Source organism: Pongo pygmaeus, chromosome X (assembly GCF_028885625.2).
Source record: "Pongo pygmaeus isolate AG05252 chromosome X, NHGRI_mPonPyg2-v2.0_pri, whole genome shotgun sequence".
In the NCBI taxonomy this organism is placed as follows: domain Eukaryota; kingdom Metazoa; phylum Chordata; class Mammalia; order Primates; family Hominidae; genus Pongo; species Pongo pygmaeus.
In genome coordinates, this window is record NC_072396.2 from 37,062,952 (window position 1) to 37,087,348 (window position 24,397).

General features: G+C 34.3%; 1 protein-coding gene across 1 annotated transcript in view; it reads left to right on the forward strand.

Moving 5' to 3' along the window:
• The window catches only part of CFAP47 (cilia and flagella associated protein 47), a 458,984-nt gene that overhangs the window by 397,004 nt on the left and 37,583 nt on the right, over positions 1-24,397 (forward strand). The gene's annotated exons all lie outside the window — the stretch shown is intronic.

The window sequence follows — 24,397 nt, forward strand, 5'->3', positions numbered from 1 at the left end:
AAAAATTATAATAAATTTTTATCAAGTCCCCCCCAAATCCCAATAATTATTTAATGGCAATTACATTTGGGGACAACTACATCTTCATAGTATTTAAACTTCTTTTTCAGGGCCATTCATTTCCTCACTATTTTGAAACACAGCATTTATGACTGTCAATAAAATCTATATTTACAAAACAAAAATATAAACCTTCTAATAACTACTTTTATTTTAAATACCACAATTTGTAGTTATATATAATGCAATTTTTATGCAACATAGAGACCAACATTTGTGTTCCAATTTTAAGAATTTTAGCTTGAAAAATAGAAATTAAATGTAGTTTATTATAATTTCTATTTTTCTTATTGTCATAAAATATTTTTTCAAATTTAAACCAGTTTCTTGGTGAATTTCTTATTGTCTTCTCTAGTTTCTGCCATGACTTGCTTTCTAAGATAAACAATGCACACCGGCCTATGTAGTGTGTTTGACAGTTCATGATGTGCTCCCTGCTGCTCTATATAATAAGATCTCCAAAGGGGCTTGTTTATTTTATAGAAACTTTTTGTTTGCTCTGATATTTTTACATGCTATAATACTAGTTGTAGGAGTTTTTCTGCTTATTTGAGGAACATAAAACATTAAGAGTACAACAGAAATGGGAGTTTGGCTTCTTATATCACTATTGGCATAAGACATTGGGGCACTATTGGTATTATAAAAATTACCTCTAGGGACACTATCATGTAACAGAAAAAGCATTTATACCCTTAAAACTAAGTGTTCCTACATTAACATAGAACATTTTCTTGGTGAATATTTGAGAACTGAAAAGATTACCTTATCCTTGACCAGTGTTTACATAAGTATTTTGTAAAAACAAGAACACAAAGAAACAGAAACAACTAAGTTGTATACACCTACTATGTAGCTACAAAAATAGAATTAAAAACAAATAAAAACCCTAAGTTCTATGCTTAAATGAATTTGAGAAATACTTGGCTAAACAAAGTTTCTTTATGGCAGGGTTTCCTAGGCCTTTTTTTTTCTCTCTCTCTCTAATGCTGTTTGTATTTTTAGATAGAGGAAGTGATATGTATTTCAAAATGTATTTGGCCAAGAAATATACTTTTGTAAATGTTATTTTCTCATGAACTGATTCAGCAGGGAAGTTCTAAACTTGCACCTTCTAATTTGCCATATGATGTGACAATGCATTCTATTCAATTTTATTCAATATTAGGCAGTAAGGGAGACTGACAACTGTTACGACTAACATATGTTCCTCAAGTATGAATGCTACTGCTTCATTTCATAATAGCAGCCATTCTATTCATCATTCCAGTCAATCTGACTTTACAAAAATTTTAGTCTCTGTATTACAAAAGGACATGGATAAAAATAATTTCTGTAAATATTTCTCATATTACTTTCTTTCAGAAATTTTACAATTCCTTGTGCTTATAAAGTTGTTTAGTAAAATTAGATCTAGATGTAGTTATATGTTGACCTAGATTGGAGCTCTAGCCACTGACACTATATTTTTCCCATTGGAAAAAGGGTTCACAGCCCTTTTATTCCTTTAAGCAAATATATATTTCTAGAAATTATTTCCTTGGAATGAGTTTCATACTATACTATAGATAGTAAAGTACTTCATTTTGTTTTTAGAAAGTTCACTGTTCCTTTCGTTGTCATTCAAAACTGGTGACAAGAACTAGACAGGAAGAAGAAAAGGGTCTTTCTGTCAGTGAAGAATCTTAATCTGCCAGGTTTTCACTTTGAAATGTTATCTTGTCTACAGATTTAATTAGGTCAAATAACCAAGAACGAGACAAGAGTGTAGGTGAATTGTGATTTCAAAGGATATCCTTCTACAAAGCTAATAAAGTTATAGGACTTGCAGTATTCTTTTTTCTCTTTTAATAGGAAAGAATCAAATGTTACTGAAACAAGATTAAACTTGTGGAAATACATTAGCTGTAACATCGTACTGGGTCATCTGACTAACATTTAAAAAAAGTTGGAGGTTTAGCATTATTACATCTCTGGTGTTACATACTGTAGCACTAGATAATAAAGTGCTACTTTACAAATCTACACATAGATGTAAAATTAGACCTAGAACGTTAGGAAGGCAGCCAAGATATGGGGATTGAGCATTATGGTCAAATAATCTGTGTTCTTCTTTTGACTGTAACATGGATAAGCTGTATTAGCTTGGGCTAGTTTCTATCCTGTATGAACCCTATTTTGGACATTATTAAAAAATCACTTTTACCTAGTAAGACTTTTTGATAAACATACACAATTGTGTATGTGAAGACATTTCTAAACACTAAAACTATGTACAAATATATGTTATTGGGATTATTTGTATAGATGAAAATAGGTTAACTTCAAAATGGACTCCTACTTTTCCTCAATTTTATAGGAAACAAGATCTTTCACCTGCTGTTACATGCCAGGAAATACATTACTGGAAAAGAAAGAAATAGTTATTTTTCTTATGAAATCCATTTTTTTCTAGATGAAACAATTCCTAAACAAATGGTTTTAAATTTATAAACTAAAATTACTAATTGATTAAATAATTTTGGTATCTTGGTGAATACCAGTTTTCTAGAAAATAGCTTCTTATGGAACTGTTGATATCTATATCTACAGTTACATCTATATCTAGATTTAAATAGATATAAAAAATTATCCAGCCTTATTCCTTTTGACATTCCTAACCCTTCGTATATTTTACTCTTCCTCAACATTTCTGTTAGAAACTCTTCATATTTCAGTTATTCATATGTTACCTTCACAATTTTTGGCATACCTTTGTATTACCTATATAATAATTTAAAGGCATTCTAATGGAAAACGGTGTCATTTACCATGAACAATAGCAATATACAATGTGCCAGGAGCTATTTTCATCACTTTACAAATATTAATTGATTTAGTCCTTACAACACTATGAGATAAATTCCATTAATATTCCTATGTTAGAGATGAATATGCTGAGATATATAGGAGTTATGCCCAAGAACTCACAGACAGTACATGCTGGAACTTAGGTTTGAATTTGGGGCTTGGACTTTTACCCTCTACACAGTACTTCTATAAAACACCAATAAATAACTTTAAAAATGTAAACATATAGATCCCAGTATCACTTGAAAGTATCTTAAACATCACTGTTACAGAATACTTTTCCTGGGAAGAAGACTCTGAAAGGAGGGTAGTGGGTAGGAAGTGTATTAGGGAGTGCTCTGAGGATCAACACAACTGAGGGAAGAGGATGAAGCAGGATTGAGTAGGGGGAGAAGGTGGGGACAAAGGTGTCAGCTCACACAATGGCTAGCACTGAAGCTAGGATAGCTCCTCAGAGTTGCCCCAATTTGGGATGAAGATGCCAGGATTTTACACATCCCTCCCTCACCTTTCACATCAATTCATCATTGAATGCACTCTGCCCTCAGGAGAGGAGTTTTACCTTGGTCAGGTGACTCTTTTCAGCTGAAATTTAGGTACTATATACTGGCAATAATCTCAATAATCTGGGGCATAAAAAAGTCATGAAGATATAGTTGTCTTTTACCTAGAAGCTTTGTTGTTTACTTTTCATAATACATATCTCGATAATTTCAAGTATGGTAAGATATAGGACTCAAAGTTCCATTTAGTCATTATGTATACCAAATTTTCCTAGCAGCATTTATGGGTAAAGCCATACATTTTTTCATTGATTTTTTGTGCTATTTTTCTCCCAAATCAGGTGACAGTATATGTATGAGCCTGTTTTTAGACTTTATTTAGTTCAAATATTCTATTTGAATATCCTTGCACTAATACCATACTGTCCACTACTACAGCTATATAGTAAGTCTTGATATTTGGTAACATCAATACTTCAAACTTCTTCTCTTGTTCAGGATTTTTATGGTTATTCTAGATCCTTTGCACTTACATAAGAATTTTGGAATCAGCTAGCCAATTTCCAAACACACACACACACACACACACACACACAAACATGCTAGGATTTTGATTTGAATTGTGCTATAAAGATACCCAGAAACTGGGTAATAGGTAGAGATTTGAACAGTTTGGCGGGCTTGGAAGAAAGAAGATGTGGGAAAGTTTGGAACTTCCTAGAAACTTGTTGAATGGCTTTGATCAAAATGCTGATAGTGATATGGACAATGCAGTCCAGGCTGAGGTGGTCTCAGATGGAGATGAGGAACTTGTTGGGAATTGGAATAAAGGTGATTCTTGCTATGCTTTAGCAAAGAGACTGGCGGCGTTTTGCCCCTGCCCTAGAGATTTGTGGAACTTTGAACTTGAGAGAGATGATTTAGCATACCTGCAGAAGAAATTTCTAAGCAGCAAAGTGTTCAAGATGTGACCTGGGTGCTCTTAAGAGTGTTCAGTTTTAGGAATTCACAAATAGATGGTTTGGAATTGGAACTTATATTTAAAAGGGAAGCATAGCATAAAACTTGGGAAAATTTTCAGCCTGACAATGCCACTGGGGGAAGGACACCCTCTTCTATAAATGGTGTGGGGATAACTGGCTAGCCATATACAAAAGTGTGAAACTGGACCCTTCCTTTCACCATATGCAAAAATTAACTCAGGATATATTAAAGATGTATATGTAAGACCTCAAACTATAAAAATCCTACAAGAAAATCTAGAGAATATCTTTCTCTACATTGGTCTTGGTAAAGAATTTTCAGCTAAATCACCAGAATCCATTGCAACAAAACAAAAAATTGACAAGTGGGACCTAATTAAACTAAAGTTTTCTGCACAGAAACAAACAGACCAACAAACATACAAAAACCTATAAGCACAGTAAACACATTGGGAGAAAATAGTCACAAACTTTACATCTGACAAAGGTCTAGTATCCAGAATCTATAATGAACTTCAACAAATCAAGCCAAAAACAAATAATCTCATTAAAAATGAACAAAGGACACGAAAAAACACTTTTCAAAAGAAGATGTAAAAGTAGCCAACAAACATATGAAAAAATGCTAAACATCACTAATCATTAGAGAAATGCAAATCAAAACCACAAGGCAGTACCATCTCACGCTAGTCAGAATGGCTATTATTAAAAAATCAAATAATATCTGATGCTGGCATGGTTGTGGAGAAAACCAAACACTTCTACACTGTTGGTGTGAATGTAAATTAGTTCAACTTCTGTGGAAAGCTATTTGGAGATTAATCAAAGAAGTTAAAACAGAGCTTCCATTCAACCCAGCAATTCCATTACTGGGTATATACTCAAAAGAAAATAAATCATTCTACCAAAAAAGACTCAAGCATGCATATGTTCATCATAACATTATTCACAATAGCAAAGATATGGAATCAATGTAGGTGCCCATCAACCGTGGACTGAATAAAGAAAATGTGGTACATATATGTCATGCAGCAATAAAAAACAATGACATCCTGTCCTCTGCAGCAACGTGGATTTAGCTGAAGGCAATAATCCTAAGTAAGTTAATGCAGGAACAGAAAATGAAATACAATATGCTCTCACTTATAAGTGGGAGAGAAACATTGAGTACACATGGACATAATTATGGGAAACAATAAACACTGTGAGGGTGGGAGGGAAGGGGGATTGAGTTGAAAAACGACTTATTGCGTAGCATGCTCACTACGTGCATGATGGGATTCATACCCCAAACCTCAGCATCATGCAATATATCCATGTAACAAACCCACACATGTTCCCTCTGTAGAGAATATAAAAGGTAAAATTATTTTTAAAAAGACTCCTTATGTTGAATATAAAAAAAACAATTCAATTTGCATATACTAGTAATAGATCATTGGAATTTGACATTAAAAATGTCATTTAAAATACAACAAAAACCCTGAAATTGTTAAATAAAAATTTAACAAAACACATGCAAGATCTTTATACTAAATACTAAAAAATCTGATGAACAAAATCCAGTAAGCCCAAATAAATAGGAAGTGTATTATGTTGATTGGAAGACCTAATATTATTAAAATGGCAATGTTCTTTAACTTAATATATAGATCAAATGAATTTCCAATCTATGTCCCAATATGCTTTTTTGTAGATATTGACAAGCTTGTTATAAAATGTATATGAAAAGACAAAAGAGCAGTAATGTCCAAAAAATTTTGTAAAAGAAGAGCAAAATTGGAAGGTGTACACTAACAGAGTTAAGGATAAACTTAAAACCTACCTAAATTTGTATAGGCTAAAGATAGACATATGAATCAAATGAGCACAAGGGAAAGCCCAGTTTTAGACACACAAATATAATCAACTGAGGTTTTGTGTTCTCAAGAAATACAAAATATATAATTCATACAAGCAAGAGCCACTTATGGATGATCAAATTAGATGGTGAAAGCTCAAAGACAAAGAGAATATTTGCATCCGCTCAGTGTATTTCTGTGAAATGTTTATTAAATACAAACAGAAAATACTAGTATTACAGTGATGAAACCTGGAGGATGCCACCTCGATCCTATGATAAAGATTATCATCACTGGTAATAAAATATATCAACATCATATATCCCATGATAAAGAGGCACTGAAAAGGGAAAATAGTCTCTCTGATATTATTCTCCAAAATATATGTTCTCAATCTTATCATAAAATAATCAGGCAAACTCAAATTGAGGGGCATTCTATAAAATAATTGGCTTGTACTCTTCAAAGGTGACAAAGTTGTGAAAAGACAAAGAAAGGTAAGGACTTGTCACAGATTGAAGGGGAGTAAGAGATAATGGCAGCATCTAAATGCAATGTGAAATCTTGGATTGTATTCTGTGAAATGAAAGAACAGCAGTGGAATAATTGACAAATTTGAATACAATATATAATTTAATTATCTTGTTCCAATGTTAATTTCCTCATTCTGATAAGTGTACATTTTCAATAATAAGTTATAAAAAATAAGTCAGTTGAAAAATATCATTTCTGGCATTATTTCAGACATCATTTTTGTTTTGTTTTGCTTTGTTATTAAAAATCTATTGCATAGTATATAATTTCTATAAGATCAAGGGTTTTATTTTTAATTTAAGGTAAATTTGGGTAAGTAATTTGATGAGTTTTGGTTGCTACTTTACAAAAAGCAGAACAAGGAGGATATCAAAACTAGACAGCTTATGTTAATTCCTGGAAAAATCCTTGATATACCATTAGAATAATGTAAAATGCTTAAAATAAAAGCAAACATGACAAGTAGCAATAGCACAGATAAATTAAGAGCAAGTTCTGACATGATAATCTAATTTTATTTTGCTAAATTCTTATATTTTTGTAAATGTGTAATAATTATATTCTTTATTTTCAACAAAGCATTGGATAAATCTGTCATAATATCTTTTTGTACAAGTATGCGTATTTTAGTACATTGAACACTTATATCCCAAACTTCTGTTAAATGATCTTTATAGATTTTCAATAATTATAGTCACTTGCTTCCTTATGCTTTCAATTTTATTATCTATCTTCCAGCTTCTATTAATATTCACTAGGCAAAACTAGAACCATGATAAATTAGTCAGTGATTGCTGCATTAATACTTAGTAGCAAACAACCCTATAATCTGTGTCTTACAATCAGAAACATTTATTTATTTTTTTGCTCATGGATCTGCTTATCAGCTGGGCATTTTAGATTTTTGCATCAGATTAAGGACTGCTCTATATATTTACACATTCTGAGACATAGCTAGAACATGTTTTTCTCATTGTGGTTAGAAGATGCACAAGAGGGCAAGTGGAAATCCGATATACCTCTTAAGTTCTCAACTTGTATATTATCACCTAAATCCACATTCCATTGGCCAAATTAAGTCACATGGTTATACTCATTATCAATGGAGATGGGAAATATACTCTGCCTACCTTAACATGGGATGCATCAATGTCAAATCAAAATCAAAGCAAGGGCCATGATTACATAATAATAAAGAGGAGTGAAATATCTGGAACAGTAACCCAGTCTACTACATGAGGCACAAGCCAACTCTCTGCCCATTCTACACTTGCACACAAATAGCTGAACGTGGCTGGAGGACAAAGCAAGCAAAAAAGTAAGCTCTGACTTTACTTCCATTACTAAAACTAAATTGTCTGTGCCACCATCTAAAGCCAGCCCCTCTACTCGAACCCTAGATTCTGCCTTTTCTAATTTTTCAATGATCATACCCCTCAATTATCCCTCGTCACCTATATCTACCTATATCAATGTTTCCCTCTTTTAGATTATTCCTACAGTATATACCAGCAAGTTACAATATCAATATATAAATAAACACTTTGATCCCATCATCCAAACAGTTACTTCTCTTACGAATCAAAATTCCTAGAAAGAGTTGCCTGTATTAACTGTCTGTACTTCTTTACCACCAATTTTCTAACTTACTTCATTGAAGACTTAATCCTGTCAACTTTACTGAAATTGCTTTTGTTAAAAAAAATCAGGGCTTCCATGCTGCAAAATTTAAAGGTTAGTCTCTTTATCTTACATTCTCTCTCAATAGCATTTAATATAATTGACTTTTCTCTCCTTGAAATGTTATATTCGCTTGACTTTTTTTTTTTTCTAATCTGTCACTGTTCACTCTTCCTAAGTCTTCTTTTCTGCTCTTATATGCTATCATAACTCTAAATTTTGGCTTGATTGTGGGCTCACTCCTGCCTCTTCTTTAGTTATATTATCTTCCTTGTCATTTATTGCAGGCTTTTGGATACCATCTATACATTGTGACTTCCTAATTTATATTTCCAACTACAGACTCTCTCCTGAGTTATAACAGCATATTTTCTTCTTCACATGGATATCCAGTACACTTCTCAAACTAAATATTATTCTTGATATAATTGCCCCCTCATTCTCTTCCTAATTTACTCCCAAAAGATTTCTCCATATCAGTTAATGGCACCATTATTTATCTAGTTTTATCTTGCCAAAAACTTAGGAGTCGTACTTAATTTATTTTTGTCTCGCTGCAAATTTCCAACACATCAGTAAATACTAATAGTAAAGCCATCAAGATGTATCACATTTCTGACCACTTCTTATTACCTCCACCACTTATACCCTCATCTACACCAACCTAAGCTGCTGCAACAGCTTCCTTTATTTCAGTCTTGCACCGTGCAGTCTATTCAAACAGAACCTGGAGTAATATTTTGTAACAAAAAATAAATTGAGTCATATCAACATGTTGTTTAAAACCTCCTTGTAATGTGATTTTGTAGGCTTATTTTTGTTTTAATTCTCAGACTCTGATAAGCTAAAATATGTTCTAAGCCATGCATTAGGGGCTATCTGGTACACTTTAAATATGAAAAGTTCTGTTTTATGATAAAGAAATATTAAGTTGCTCATTATATTTACTTTTGATTGGAAAAAATATATCAAATTCCATTTCCATGTAGATATTATATTCAACCAGTAAAGTTAATTAAAATATTTGATTGCTTCAAACGTTTATTTAATTTAAAGTAAAATTTCTGGAAATAACAAAATATGTTGGATAAGAAGAGTTTAAAATGAAAATCCATCAAATGTAGTTGGAGCTCTATCTGATATGTCAAAAATTTAATTACAACTGAACTAAAATTATCTTCTTTTCTTTTAGCTGACATTCCTATGTATATTTAAGTCTAAATGTAATATTAAATGGATATAAGTTGTCACGTCTCCTTGAGTAGGAAATAAGTACACAAATGAAACTCTCTACTGTCATCAGCTTTGTGGGCAAGTCAAAATTAATTCTTACAGAAAGGATTAGATTTATGTTTTTTCAGTTATCTCAAAAAAGGAAAATGATGAATGCATTCTATGAAAACATTCATTTTAGAATTTTCCTGTTTTGACTGGGCACAACCACACATTACTTTTTGTCACTGTTATTCTTCCTGACTTCTGGTAGCTACAATAGGTATCCTTTCTGAAGCACTGGGCATATACTGGAATCCCTGCCCCTATCAAGGAGAGGAAGAAGCCATCGTTGACTATTGTTCGTTTTATTATTGCATATAAATGGTGCTGTGATATTTGTCACAACTTCTATCAGGAAGAAAACTAGTGGGGGTAAAATGGCAAATGATGAGACAATTATTTTGCAACCGAGTACTCAATTCCTGGGTACATTAGCAAACTCTCCACATATCACATTAGTGTGTTATTAGTGAGGGCTAAATTTTGGGAATGCTAAGCCCATATACAGCAAAGTATATACATAGGTTTAGGTAATTGGAGTGTGTTGAGTAATTAGTGGATTATTTTCAGGCCATCAGCAAATCTTTATATGTAATGTTTATTTTCAAAGCTATCAATTCTGTCCCATCTCCAATGTCGCATCTCCAAAAGGTAGTTGGGGCTGTGAGATTTTCCTACCACTATCTATCTTTCTTCCATGTGGAAGCATCTTATTATACATTTATCTCTCTTTATATCTGTCACCATGTGAATACTAGTTCTTTTGGGTCATCCTTCATCTTTGCATTCATATCTATCCCAAAGTAGAGTATACATCTACATTTTTTTTTACCATAATTCTCACTCCTTTCCTAATCCTAAAACTTTACCACACCATTAATTCAAACTCATATTCTGTCATCAGAAAAACACCCTCTATTCTCTACATCAACTTATCTGAACTTTCTCTGTGCTTTCTTGGAACCTGACTCTTCCCTGAGAAGATACTTCTTTCCCTACAGCCTTTCTAAGTTGTGGCTTTTTCCCACACACTCACAATCCTGGGCATGGAGGTAGGGAAGCTGTCCTCCTTCTTCTACATTTCTGCTTCTAGACCATTCTCCCTCTCTCCTAAAAATCTCTAGTTTTGATTTTTCAGCCATCAAAGAAAATGTCTCTAGCTCCAACACTATATTTCTTAAAATCCTTGTTGACTTCAATAGCCACATAGTTGATCTCTTCTATACCTGTTGTACTTTCCCTCAATTACCTGCTCTTTACCCAACTTAGCCATGCCTATGTTCAGATTCTGTACTTTCATTCCCAATAACTTCAATCCCTCCATAATCTCCATTTCAAGTGTCTCATTCTCTTACTCCTACCTCCTCTTTCTCCAGTTCATTCCCTCTAGTACTGCAATTCTGGAACATGCTTACAACTTGCCTTTTCTCATGCCTTCACCTCACCAAATCAATTTCATGGTCCATAGGTACAAGAAATCTCTTGCATATAGTCTCATCTTCCTTGCTTCCTCAGTATCCCTTTCCCCTACCTTATCTAATACTTGTAATTGTGAATGTCGACCTCATTTATGCCTGTCTCTGTTCAGATAAATGTAGCTGAATAAAAATATACAAATGTGCTGAAAGGGATCACATTAAATCCATAACCACTAAATACAAATTGTTCCCTAAGGAATTCTTGCAATCATACTACATTTCCTGAGCCCTCTCACTCTTGACAATTTCATCCACCTAACTCCTTCCTCATACCTCCAAAATCTCCTACATTCTCAATTTTAACTAATGACCTAGAGTACTAATTCATTGAGAAAAATACAGGCTACAGGCAATCAAATGAGCACCTCCAAAAGCTTCCACAATCTCAATGAAACAGATGACTGTACTTGTCACCATATGGTCTGCCTTCCCTCCTGTTACGGTGGCTGAATTCCTGTTACCCTTTTCTTTAGGTCTGTATATAATTGTCCACTGATTCCATCTGTGTTGACTCCAGATATCCTTTTTTTATCAGTAGCTTCATAAATGTTTTTCCCTTCTAAATTATTCTAATTTTTATATAAAGTTATGCAATTTTACTTGTATTAAAAATTAATGCTTATCCTCACGTCATCTCCTACAAGGTATCACCAGATTTTATGTCTCTCCTTTATATTAAAGCTCCTAAAAATTGATGACACCTGAAGAGTTGAGTACTCCGATTCCAAACCTCCCACTTTTTTTTTCTTGAGCCAGTTCAATCAGGCTATTTCTTAACACTGTATCAAAGCAACACTTATCAAGGTTTCTATGATCTCTGTGTTGCCAAATTTAACTATGAACTCATTCTCCTAATCTTGCCTCACCTCAACCCCTCCAGCCTGAAATAGTTTTTCACTTGCCTTCTAGGATATCACACTATCCTAGCTGTTTCCTACCTCACATCCTGCAAAGTGTTGCTTTCTTTTGCTTGTGCCTTTTGATCTCAAATACTCTAAATGTTGGAGTATTACCAAACATCGTGTTTGTTTCTTTTATGGCAATCTATGATGAATTTTATGGATCTCTATCTGTGCTCATACCATAGGTGATCTCATCCAGACTCACAGTTTTAGATGCCGTGTGTATGTTAGTCATTCTCAAGATTTTAATTTTTTTTCCAACCCACAAACATTTTAAAATTTGGGCTTAAAAATTCAATGGCCTATACATTATCTATATTTAAATATCTAATAGAAATCTCTAAATTTTACATGTCCCAAAACAAAATAACTGTCTCTCTCCAAAATACTTTGTCCTTCAGTTTTACTTGTCTCATTAATTGCAACTCTGCCATGATAGATACTAAGACGAGATATCATGGTGTCATCCTTGCTCTCACCTTTCTCTCACATCCCCCAATCAACCTGTCAACAAGCCCTACCAACCTTTTTAAAAAATGCATCCTGAATATTCCTCTTCTTAACATGACATCTACCTCTACCAAACTACTTTAAATTGTCATCTTATCTGTCACCTAGTTTGATAAGCTAACAAATACCCCCGCCTCAAAAATATATCGACTTTCTAATCCCGAGAACTATGAATATTACCTTATATGGCAAAAATCACCTTATAAATAATGTTATAATTTACCAGTGAAGCTATCTGGGCCTGAAGATTTCTTTTAGGAAGCTTTTAAACTCATAAATAGATTAATGCCCTCTTTTGGAGGGTGTAGTGAGTTTCCACTCTATTGGTTCCTATGAAAGCTGGTTGTTAAAATAACATTCTTGATGTGACAAAATTATAAAAATGGAAAATAGATTAGTGGTTGTAGTAATTCAGGAATGGAATGGGGTAGGAGTTGGTGGTGGCTATAAAAAGCCAACCTGAGAGATTCCTGTGGTGGTGGAACTTTCCTGTATCTTGACTATATTAATATAAGTATTCTGATTTTTCTTCACTATAATATTACAAGATGTCATCATTGGAGATAATTGGGTAAAGAGTGCATGGAATCTTTCACTTCTTACAACTGTATGTGAATCTATAATTATCTCAACTATTTTTGTATTAGAAAAAGATATCATAATGAGAAAACTGTAAAGGATAAAGACATACACTATACTTGGCATTTGTAACATCTTATCATAGATTTGTTTAATATAGTTGCTGCCTTGGCATCCATTTTTGTGCCTGACATAAGTTATTTGAAACCCAGTCATACAGGTGGCCTAGTTAAGACTTCCCCTCCCCTTACGTTTGTTTGCTATTATAACCCACTTGTTTCTCATCTCCACTGACCCAAAACCTAAACCCAACACATTCTCTCTCTCTGTCTGTCTCTCTGTCTCTCTCTCTCTCTCTGTCACAGACACACACACACACACACACACACACACACACACACACTCTCTCACATTCTCCACCAGCTGGTTGAGCTCCAAGGAACTTCCCATTGGTCCTCTGCCTTCAAGCCTAACTTCTCTGGGACCTGCGAATAATAAATTTCTTCTGTTTCTTGCATTTGGTTTCACCTCCTCATTGTGTCTCACCCAACACATACACCTGAATTTAACCCGTCACCTGTCAGGGCTCTCCTAGACTGACTATTTTGGCTAATGTCCACTAGCAATAGACAGATCTCAAGACCAAATTTGAAAGAGCCATAACAATAAAAATTATAACATATCTAATTTTTAAAAGATAAAATGTCCATCATTTATATTTATATGATTGCTAATAACCAGAGCTCAACTGTCAGAGTTCTAGCATCAGCATTTAGAAAAGAAACATTTATGTTTTCTTTCCTTAGGAGATATAATTGCTGCGACTCGTGTAATGTTGATTTTAGTTGACGTGTATAATTTAGTTTGACAATAAATAAGAAAAATATTATTTGAAAAATAATATGTTTTTGAAATAAAAGGCTACTATTTATAAATTAGAAAAGGTCTTCAAGAACCCAGTGTTTAGTGACATATGATGATGTTTACTGCTGCTTTACATAAAGCATGCCCAGGTCTCCAGATAATTGTCATGGAAGTTTATCAAATTACGTTGGCAGCTAAGCATGGTTTCACATTTTAAAATAAACCTTCCTCCCTATTATGTCAAATATTCAATTTTCCACCCAACTTAGCTCAGGTTTCAATTATATAGATTTGTAATTATGATTTATAGCCTAAAGCATGTGAGTTTCCGAGCTAGTCAGTGAAGCTGCTGATTTTATTGAAAAACACAAGGCCGTAACTCTCATTATGCAGAGGTGCCTGGGAGCTTACCCTTCAAAAAAGTCTCCATAACCTGAAATGTAGACCTATTTATACCCCAGAATATTTCTATGAAGAGAGCAGAAACTGCATCTATTAAAATCACTTGTAAGTGTCTGGTTTTATTAAATGGAACACAAAGCACAGTGTCATTTCTCTTTTCTGTCATTTTATGCAGTTTTCTTCAATTCAGAAATACAGGTAAATATTATAACAAAAAGAGGACTAATACCTGCTTAGGAGTTATGAATACCAGGCCTTTATAAGAGGTAGATTAGTAGGTGGATATATATAGATGGTAGAGAGAAAGCCAGGGAGGTAGAGAAATAGGTAAAATGTGTGTGAGTGATGAACTTGTGATGGGACATCATTTTCCTTTATTAAAATTTGCTATAGTCAAATTTCCTACAGTGAATTGAAACCTGAAGACTACTAGTGACATGTAACACTTCTGCCCTTTTTCTCACTGATATTCGTCCTATTTTATTAAGAATATAGAGGCAAAACAGAGGCAAATTATCTGTTTCTGTCATTACATATTAATAGATTAGTTTAATTTTATTTGCACCCATGTGCCTTGCCTTCCCTCACATTACATCAGAAAAGGACTCTGTGCTCTTATTGGCCAGTCCTCCACCAGTTTACTGAATCCCATACCTACTCAATCACGTGAAGCTGTCCAATTTTCTCCTTTGTTTTCCATAATCCTTTTTTTTTTTTTTTGAGACGGAGTCTCGCTCTGTCGCCCAGGCTGGAGTGCGGAGGCGTGATCTCGGCTCACTGCAAGCTCCGCCTCCTGGGTTCACGCCATTCTCCTGCCGCAGCCTCCCGAGTAGCTGAGACTACAGGCGCCCGCCACCACGCCCGGCTATTTTTTTTTTTTTTTTTTTTTTTTTGTATTTCTAGTAGAGACGGGGTTTCTCCATGTCAGCCAGGATGGTCTCGATCTCCTGACCTTGTGATCCGCCCGCATCGGCCTCCCAAAGTGCTGAGATTACAGGCGTGAGCCACCGCGCCCAGCCTTCCATAATACATTTTTAATGGATTATTCTTATTAGCATACGCATGTTACAATAGCTCTCAGTTTAAAAGTCACATGGCTCTTTATCCCCTGACCCTACCAGCTGTCATCCCATTTCTCTGATCCTCCTTGATAGCAAAACTATTTCAAAGCCTGACTGTATTTACTGCCCTCACTTCTTATATCATTATCTCACCCAAGCTAATCCAGTTTATACACCATCATTCTCTTTTACTCTCTGATACAGCTCTTTTAATTAACTAATAACCTAACATTGCCAGATCTAATTATCCATCATATGCAGTTCTCATCTTGCTCAATCCATGAGCACTGCTTGAAACACTTGATCTCTCACTGTTTTGGAAACAGGTGATCCCCAGGAATCAATTCTCCCTTTATTCTTCTTCTGTTTCTGTAGTGAGCCCTGCTCATTCTCCTTTGCTGTTCCTGCCCCCCTAACTTCCTAGAGGCTATCTTCTCTTTTCATTTCTATCCACATTCATTTCTAATGGGATCTCATTTAGTCACACATAAAATGTCAAGTTCTAAATTGATAGCCCCAGCCTCAACCTCTCCTTTAAATCCAGACTCATATGTCCACCAGCTATCTCAATATTCCCCCTACAGATATCTATGGGGCTTCTCAAATTTCTTTAGGTGCTCTGCTCAAGTGACACCTTATCACAGAGACCTTCCTGGAGCACCCTGTATTAATATCGATTTCACTCTCTAACCTTTAACTGTTTTATGTAACACCATAAGTGCTATGCATTTTATTTATTTGTTAATGTCTGCTCTCACTTGCCAACACATTCTGGAATCTCTGACTCAAGAAAACAGGAGATGTATTTTCTTTAATATTTTATCCTCAGTGCTTATTATAATGCACAACACATAAGTATTTTCTAAATGATTAAACAGAAGAATAAAATAATGTAGAATAAAAAGCATATTGCACAAAATGGAATTATCTAGACAGGCCTGGGGTTGTACCTTTTCCATAACAAAACCTTGGTGTGTATATTATATTAGCTTCCTTTCTTATATGAAGAAAATCTCACTTATAAATAACTTTCCTAGTTTCCCAGAAATCATAATTGAGCACAAAATTAAACTCCTCTTAGTACAGTGCAGAGGAAGAGGAAGACATGATGTTTGATCAATAAGGTATATTAGTTGTAGTAGTAGTGGTAGGAGACATTATTTTATCTTAAAATTATCTGTGGGTAATTTAATTAAAACCAGCCACTTTCCTAGAAAAATATACAGTTTCTTAACAATGTTTTAAATCTTAGTTGTTTTTTCAACATATAAAGAAAAATGTTATCATAGAGTAATAGGGATGGAAGAAGCATGAAGATATTCTAAACACACGCGTAAAGCCAGAAACCCTTCCCTGTTATACATGTCAGTGGTTATGCAACGTGTGCTTGACAGTCCTCAATGTCAGGAAACTTTCTCCTTCATTGTGCCTCCTATCAACAGTCTCTGATAATGGATTATTCACTCATTTTGAGCCAGTAATGAAGTGTTCACAGTAAAAGCAATTTTTGCTTTAAGTATAATTTTGTTATTTGTGCTAATGTATTCTTAAAAAGAAAACATAAAACTTTAACTTACAGGTACTTAGCCCATGTTGTAAAGTTTACCTTAGCAATCATATTTGCACTGAATAACCCCAAAACCTACTTAAAAAGCATTGTGTCATGTCTCAAACTGAACATTTTTCTAAGAAGCATGGATTTGTGTTTATTCTCCAGTTGCATGTATGAGTAATGTAACCTTCTACTTATGCTTCCTTTTTCTATACTATTTCCTTTGACAGTGTCTTATTTGGATAACCTTCTATTAAATCTCAAACATTAGCTAGGTCTACGAAACGTTAACAGGGTAAAACAGCAACAGTCTCTAATTCTTTAGGAGAAAAATGTAATCCCTTAAATGCCCTTCTCACTATTCAGTAGATACTCCCATTCAGTCAAGGGAGTATAGGTAAGAAAGGGAGAATGATTCATCCCTAGCTTTTCCATCATCAGAGCAACCAAATGGCAGTCAGATGATGTTTTTCTATCTGCCTTATGTTTTGACTGCAAGGAGTTAGAATCTCTGTAAGTCAATTTAATGACATCCATGCCACAGACTCTGGAATAATATATACAAAGAAAAGATAATCTCATGAATTAGTTTGCTAGGGCTGCCATAACAAAATGCTGCAGACTGAGTGACTTAAATGAAACTTACTTTCTCACAGTTCTAGAGGCTACAAGACCAATGTCAAGGCGTCAGCAGGTTTGATTTCTTCTGAGGCCTCTTTCCTGGGCAAGCTGTGTCTTCCTCTGGTCTTTTCTCAGTGCATTTGCCCCCAGTGTCTCTCTGCGTTCAAATTATATCTTCTTATAAGGTCACCAATAATATTGGATTAGAGCCCACACTAATAACCTAATTTTCACTTAATCAACTCTTTAAAGGCCTAGCCTCCAAATACAATCACATTAAGAGGTACTGGGGATAAGGTTTCAACATATGAATTTTTATGTTGGGGGCACAATTCAGCCCCTAACATCTAAGAAGAACCAATTACGGGATGGAACTCTCCTTCAAACCACCAATAGAGTAATTATGTTCTATTTTTATTTTAAAAAATTAACTACTGGAAACACAAAGTATTCAAATGGAAAAATACATCAATTTTATGTTTGAAAATGGTTAATGAAAAGTCACATTCTTGATCACTTTATGTTTCAAAAATAAAAACAAGTATTCTTAATTAAAAATAAAAAACTTGAATTTGTATTTAAAGCAAAAATAATAGTACTACTTATGGTGCTAGTATATTTCTTTTCTTTTCTTTTTTTTGAGGCAGAGTCTCATCCGGTCGCCGGGCTGGAGTGCAGTGATGCGATCTCGGCTCACTGCAACCTCTGCCTCCCAGGTTCAAGCGATTCTCCTGCCTCAGCTTCCCGAGTAGCTGGGACTACAGGCGTGCACCACCACACCCAGATAATTTTTTTGTATTTTTAGTAGAGACAGAGTTTCACCATGTTGGCCAGGATGGTCTCGATATCCTGACCTTGTGATCTGCCTGCCTCAGCCTCCCAAAGAGCTGGGATTATAGGCGTGAGCCACTGTGCCTGGCCGGTGCTAGAATATTTCTTAGTGTCTCTTGGATTATCTGACATGGGCCATTTCTAATGCCACAGTAATTATTAGAAATTGTGCACAGTTTATTAAAAAACGGGAGCAGAAATGTAATACAACTAAAGTGATGAAAAATGAATTGCCCAAGTTGAAATAATTTTACTACTAAAATTAGGGTTATGTTCACTTTACTATCTTGAGAAAATTTTCTTGAAAGACAGAAAACCTCATAGCTATTAAAACACTGTACAATTTCCATGTTTCAAATAGGAGATCAAAGAGTAAAAATTTCTAACACCTTTAATCAAAAGAACAATCAAAATAGCAGTTTTAAATATACACCAAATAAAATTTGAATGCTAATTGTAATTGGGCTATAGTAGATTTTAAAAGCAAAGCACAAATAATAATAATAATAATGTCATTATTTTTAGTATTCCTGAGATACTAAACATGATTTATTATCAGGGTTTCTAAAATTCAAAAAATAATGTATAACTCTTTTAAAATATATATACATGCGTAAAATAAATTATGTAAATTAAATATGCATATTTTCCCGAGATGCTTAGTAGAGTTCAACTTTAAGAATGATGACTGTAACGGAAAATAATAAATCTATCTGTAGTTAATTATGTAGTTACTGTATGGAAATGGATAAAAAAAGAAAGAAAAAAGCTCAAACATTTTGAGTTTATAATATGTTTTATTAGATTACTTAATCTGATAAATATAATCATTATGCTAGCTAGATTTCCCAGTCAGAAGATACAAACAACTGATGTAATTACTTCCAGCTTCCTGGTAAACACATATGAAGATGTGTTTAACTACTAGTAACACTGAAAACTAAGACTAGCTGAAAACCTATTCCAAGAACCTAGAAACACTTTATATAATGAGGTTGGCACTCAAATAAGAAAAATAAATGGTATGTTTTTGTTCTTGGGTAGGTATGGATGAACAAAAATTTTGAATATCCCTAAACTGATGTATAAATGTAGGGTGATGGCATTAAAAATACCATTTGTTCCCCCACCCCAGTCTGCTCCCCGGAGCTAACCATTCATTGCAAGTTTTAAATATTATTTTTTAAAATGAGCTGGAAAAGAAAGCAGTTAGTCTTACTAGAAAATAGAGCATCTGTAATTGACACAATGTAATACTTAAACATGAAGTTACAGAAAGACCAAAGCAAACTTCTAGGAAATCCTGAAATAAACACAAATATATATGGAAAAGCTATGAAGCTAGCGTTTCAAATTCATACTCTTTTAAATAAGTGGGTTTTTTTTGATAATTAGTTCCATATTAAAACATCAATAACATTAGATAAATTCTTCACTTCAGACATGTGTAAATTACAGATGGATCAAATATTTAACTATAAAAATGAAAACATAAAAGTATTAGAAGAAAACATGGGTAGATTTTTTTGTTGTTGTTGATATGTAATTCATGGTGTTTCTTTTTTTAAATTTAAGTTCTGGGATACATGTGCTGAATGTGCAGGTTTGTTACATAGGTATACATGTGCCGTGATGTGGTGGTTTGCTGCACCTATCAACTGTCATCTCGGTTTTAAGCCCCACATGCATTAGATATTTGTCCTAATGATCTCCCTCCGCTTTTCCCCCACCCCCAACAGGCCCTGGTGTGTGATGTTCTCCTCCCTGTGTAGATATGTTCTCATTGTTCAACTCCCACTTATGAGGGAGAAGATGCAGTGTTTGGCTTTCTGTTCCTGTGTTAGTTTGCTTAGAATAATGGTTTCCAGCTTCATCCACATCCCTGCAAAAGACATGAACTCATTCTTTTTTATGGCTGCATAGTATTCCATGGTCAGTATTCTATCCAACAAAGGGCTAATATCCAGAATCTACAAGGAACTTAAATAAGTTTACAAGAAAAAAACAACTCCATCAAAAAGTGGGTGAAGGATATGAACAGACACTTCTCAAAAGAAGACATTTATGCAGCCAACAAACATATGAAAAAAAGCTGATCATCACTTAGAGAAATGCAAATCAATACCACAAGGAGATACCATCTTATGCCAGTTAGAATGGTAATCATTAAAAAGTCAGGAAACAACGGATGCTGGCGAGGATATGGAGAAATAGTAACACTTTTACACTGTTGGTGGGAGTGTAAATTGGTTCAACCATTGTGGAAGAATGTGATGATTCCTCAAGGATCTAGAACCAGAAATACCATTTGACCTAGCAATCCCATTACTGGGTATATACCCAAATGATTATAAATCATTCTACTCTAAAGACACATGCACACATATGTTTATTGCAGCACTATTTACAATAGCAAAAACTTGGAACCAACCCAAATGCCCATCAATGATAGATTTTTAATTAGAAGGAAGAACAGCTTTCCTGTCCATAGTCGAAGTATTGTGAAGGGCAATGGGAAAACCATAAAAAATAAAACTAATTTGTGAGATGAAAAATGAACTTGATACATTCTCAAAGTTCTTTTCAATGTTAATTTTCAGTGATTTCTTGGAAGTTAACAGCATTACAGAGTGGTTCTTATCCATCCAAGGGTATAATAATAGCTAAAGAAACCTGTGGTGAATTCAATAATGAACTTCAGTTCTACTTGTAGGCTTGGTAAAAAAGTTACAACCACAAATGGGGTACTAGATTTTTAATAAAATGGGCATGTTTGTCATGACATCATCTTTCTATACTTTAAATTTAAACATTAAAAGAAATCATGGTATAAGTAATGAGCTACTCTTTTTTTATCTGTCTTGACTTCTTACACTATCTTCACTATCTAAAAGCCTAGGTTTATTTTTAGTGGTAATATATTTTTTTTAAGTAATAATGTAATCTTTGTAAGGCTAAGTTATAATTTCTAAACTTTATCTCCTTGGGGATGCATGCATGGTTTATTTGAGTTAGCCTTTGCTGTTTTTATCCGGACATATTTTGAAATGAATTAATCTGTAGTTTCCCTGAAATTAAACATGATGAAATCTCCATAAACTATACTCTTAATAACATTTGCACTTATGACCTGTGAAATATACAGTCATCTAGCTTACTCTTTCATTACCTTGAAGGGAGGTTTATAGATTTAAAGTCACAATAGAAAATCTATGTTATTGTACTAAGAATAATTGAGAACCACAATAAAAATATTAGTCAAAAGCAAAGGAGTAGGTTGGGTTCAAATATATTTTACAAGTTCTTGCAAATATCTCTGTGTATACAAAATGTAATGACCTTCATAATGTATAACTTTTTTTTTAGGAAGTGTGTTTATATTAATTAACTTTATCTATTTCATACAACAATGATTCATGAAAATATAGAATTCATAAAAACAAAGTTGAAGATAATTGACTTTGTTTAGATCAGCAGTCCCCAATCACTGTGGCACCAGGGATCGGTTTCATGAAAGGCGATTTTTCCAGAGATGCGGTACAGGGTCAGGGGAGATTTTTGGGAAGAGACTGTTCTGCCTCAGATCATCAGGCATTAGTTAGATTCTCATAAGCAGCCTGCAGCCTAGATCCCTACATGTGCAGTTCACAACAGGGCTCGCTTATGAGAATCTAATGCAGCCACTGATCTAACAGGAGGCAGAGCTCAGGTAGTAATGCTCACCCACCTGCTGTGCAACCCAGTTCCTAACAGGCTACAGACTCTTACTGGTCCACCACCTAGGGGTTGGGGACTCCTGGTTTAGATATCTTAGTAAACAACATAATCTTTCAAGGGGACTTTGGGCAAGCTATTTAACTAAATTGTGTCAATTTTTTCATTTCTAAAATGAGAAATGTAAAAGCATTTAATTTATGCTGGTTTTCTGAGAATTAAATAAATTGTTGTATAAAAATACTTAGCACGGAGCCTGAACATAGTCAATACTCAACAAATATTAACTATTAATTATATTAATTATTGATTATTATTAACAATGTTACTAGGCCTTAGAATGTTTTAATTTCCTCAAGGAATAACATTTAAAATTTGAAAATTTACAAGAATTTTGAGTTGGAAAGTTTTGCAAAGGGGCCATTTTTAATTTCCATTTGTGATGTTTTAAATAGTTTAATAAAATAATTTTATTTGAGAAAAAATGACTTTGATTATCATCAGTCTTACAACAGAATAAAAAATGAGTGTAGTCAATAATCCTCTATTATCTTGTAAAGCAGTGTTACTTTAAATGTAGACATTCATAGGCTTGGAAACCCTCACTGTTACAAATGCCCTGAAGCTTAACATTCTTCAAACCTCTGGAAACTTGTCCAAGAGGTAACTTGTTTTTTGTTTGTTTGTTTGTTTGTTTCTGTGTGTTTTTTTTTTAAATAAGTTCTCATGACCACCTGCCTTTGGATCCTATAAGGTGCTACTTAATCATGCAGCTTCCTGGGCCTTAGCTCAGCCTAAATACGTCAGAATCTCTTGGAATGAGGCTCTGCAGGTTCCGTGTCTATCAAGTCTCTCAGGTGACTCTTATGCATAGTAAATGTGAAAAATTCTAATCCATTGGACCACAAGAAAATGTTGTCAGTGTTTGTGTCTTCTGGTTTTCACAACTAGGAGCAGATGCCCCTTTCTTTCACAGATAAGCTTTGGCTTTCCTCATGGATCAGCTAAATAAATTAACGGCTTTTAGTGGCAGCAATTTGGGGGCTCTAAGCAGAGACTTGCACCTGTTATAGTCTAGAGAAACATATACGAGAAAATAAAGGATCAAAAATTGCTGTACTTTATCCTCTGCAAAATGTGGTAAGATATGAAAAGTCTCATGGGTTTTGTGGCTCTTTTATCACTCTGGGAAATCTCAGCCATCACTTTCAACATTTCCTCAGTTCTTCTGGCATCTTCAGGAGAAACTTCTTACTTCAGGAAAATCTGTCTTTTAAAAAGACTTAGACGTAAGACCTAGGACCATAAAAATCCTAGAAGAAAACCTGGGCGATACCATTCAGGACAGAGGCATGGGCAAAGACTTCATGCCTAAAACACCAAAAGCAATGGCAACAAAAGCCAAAATTGACAAATGGGATGTAATTAAACTAAAGAGCTTCTGTACAGCAAAAGAAACTATCATCAGAGTGAACAGGCAACCTGCAGAATGGGAGAAAATGTTTGCAATCTATCCATCTGACAAAGGGCCAATATCCAGAATCTACAAAGAACTCAAATTTATAAGAAAAAAACAAACCACCTCATCAAAAAATGGGCAAAGGATATGAACAGACATTTCTCAAAAGAAGACATTTATGCAGCCAACAGACATGAAAAAATGGTCATCATCACTGGTCATTAGAGAAATGCAAATCAAAACCACAATGTGATACCATCTCACACCAGTTAGAATGGCGATCATTAAAAAGTCAGGAAACAGCAGATGCTGGAGAGGTTGTGGAAAAATAGGAATGCTTTTACACTGTTGGGAGTGTAAATCAGCTCAACCATTGTGGAAGACAGTGTGGAGATTCCTCAAGGATCTAGAACTAGGTATACCATTTGACCCAGCAATCCCATTACTGGGCATATACCCAAAGGATTATAATTCCTTCTATGATAAAGACACATGCACACGTATGTTTATTGCAGCACTATTCACAAAGCAAAGTCTTGAAACCAACCCAAATGTCCATCAATGATAGACTGGATTAAGAAAATGTGACACATATACACCATGGAATACTATGCAGCCATAAAAAAGGATGAAAGGATGAGTTCATGTCCTTTGCAGGGACATGGATGAAGCTGGAAGCCATCATTCTCAGCAAACTA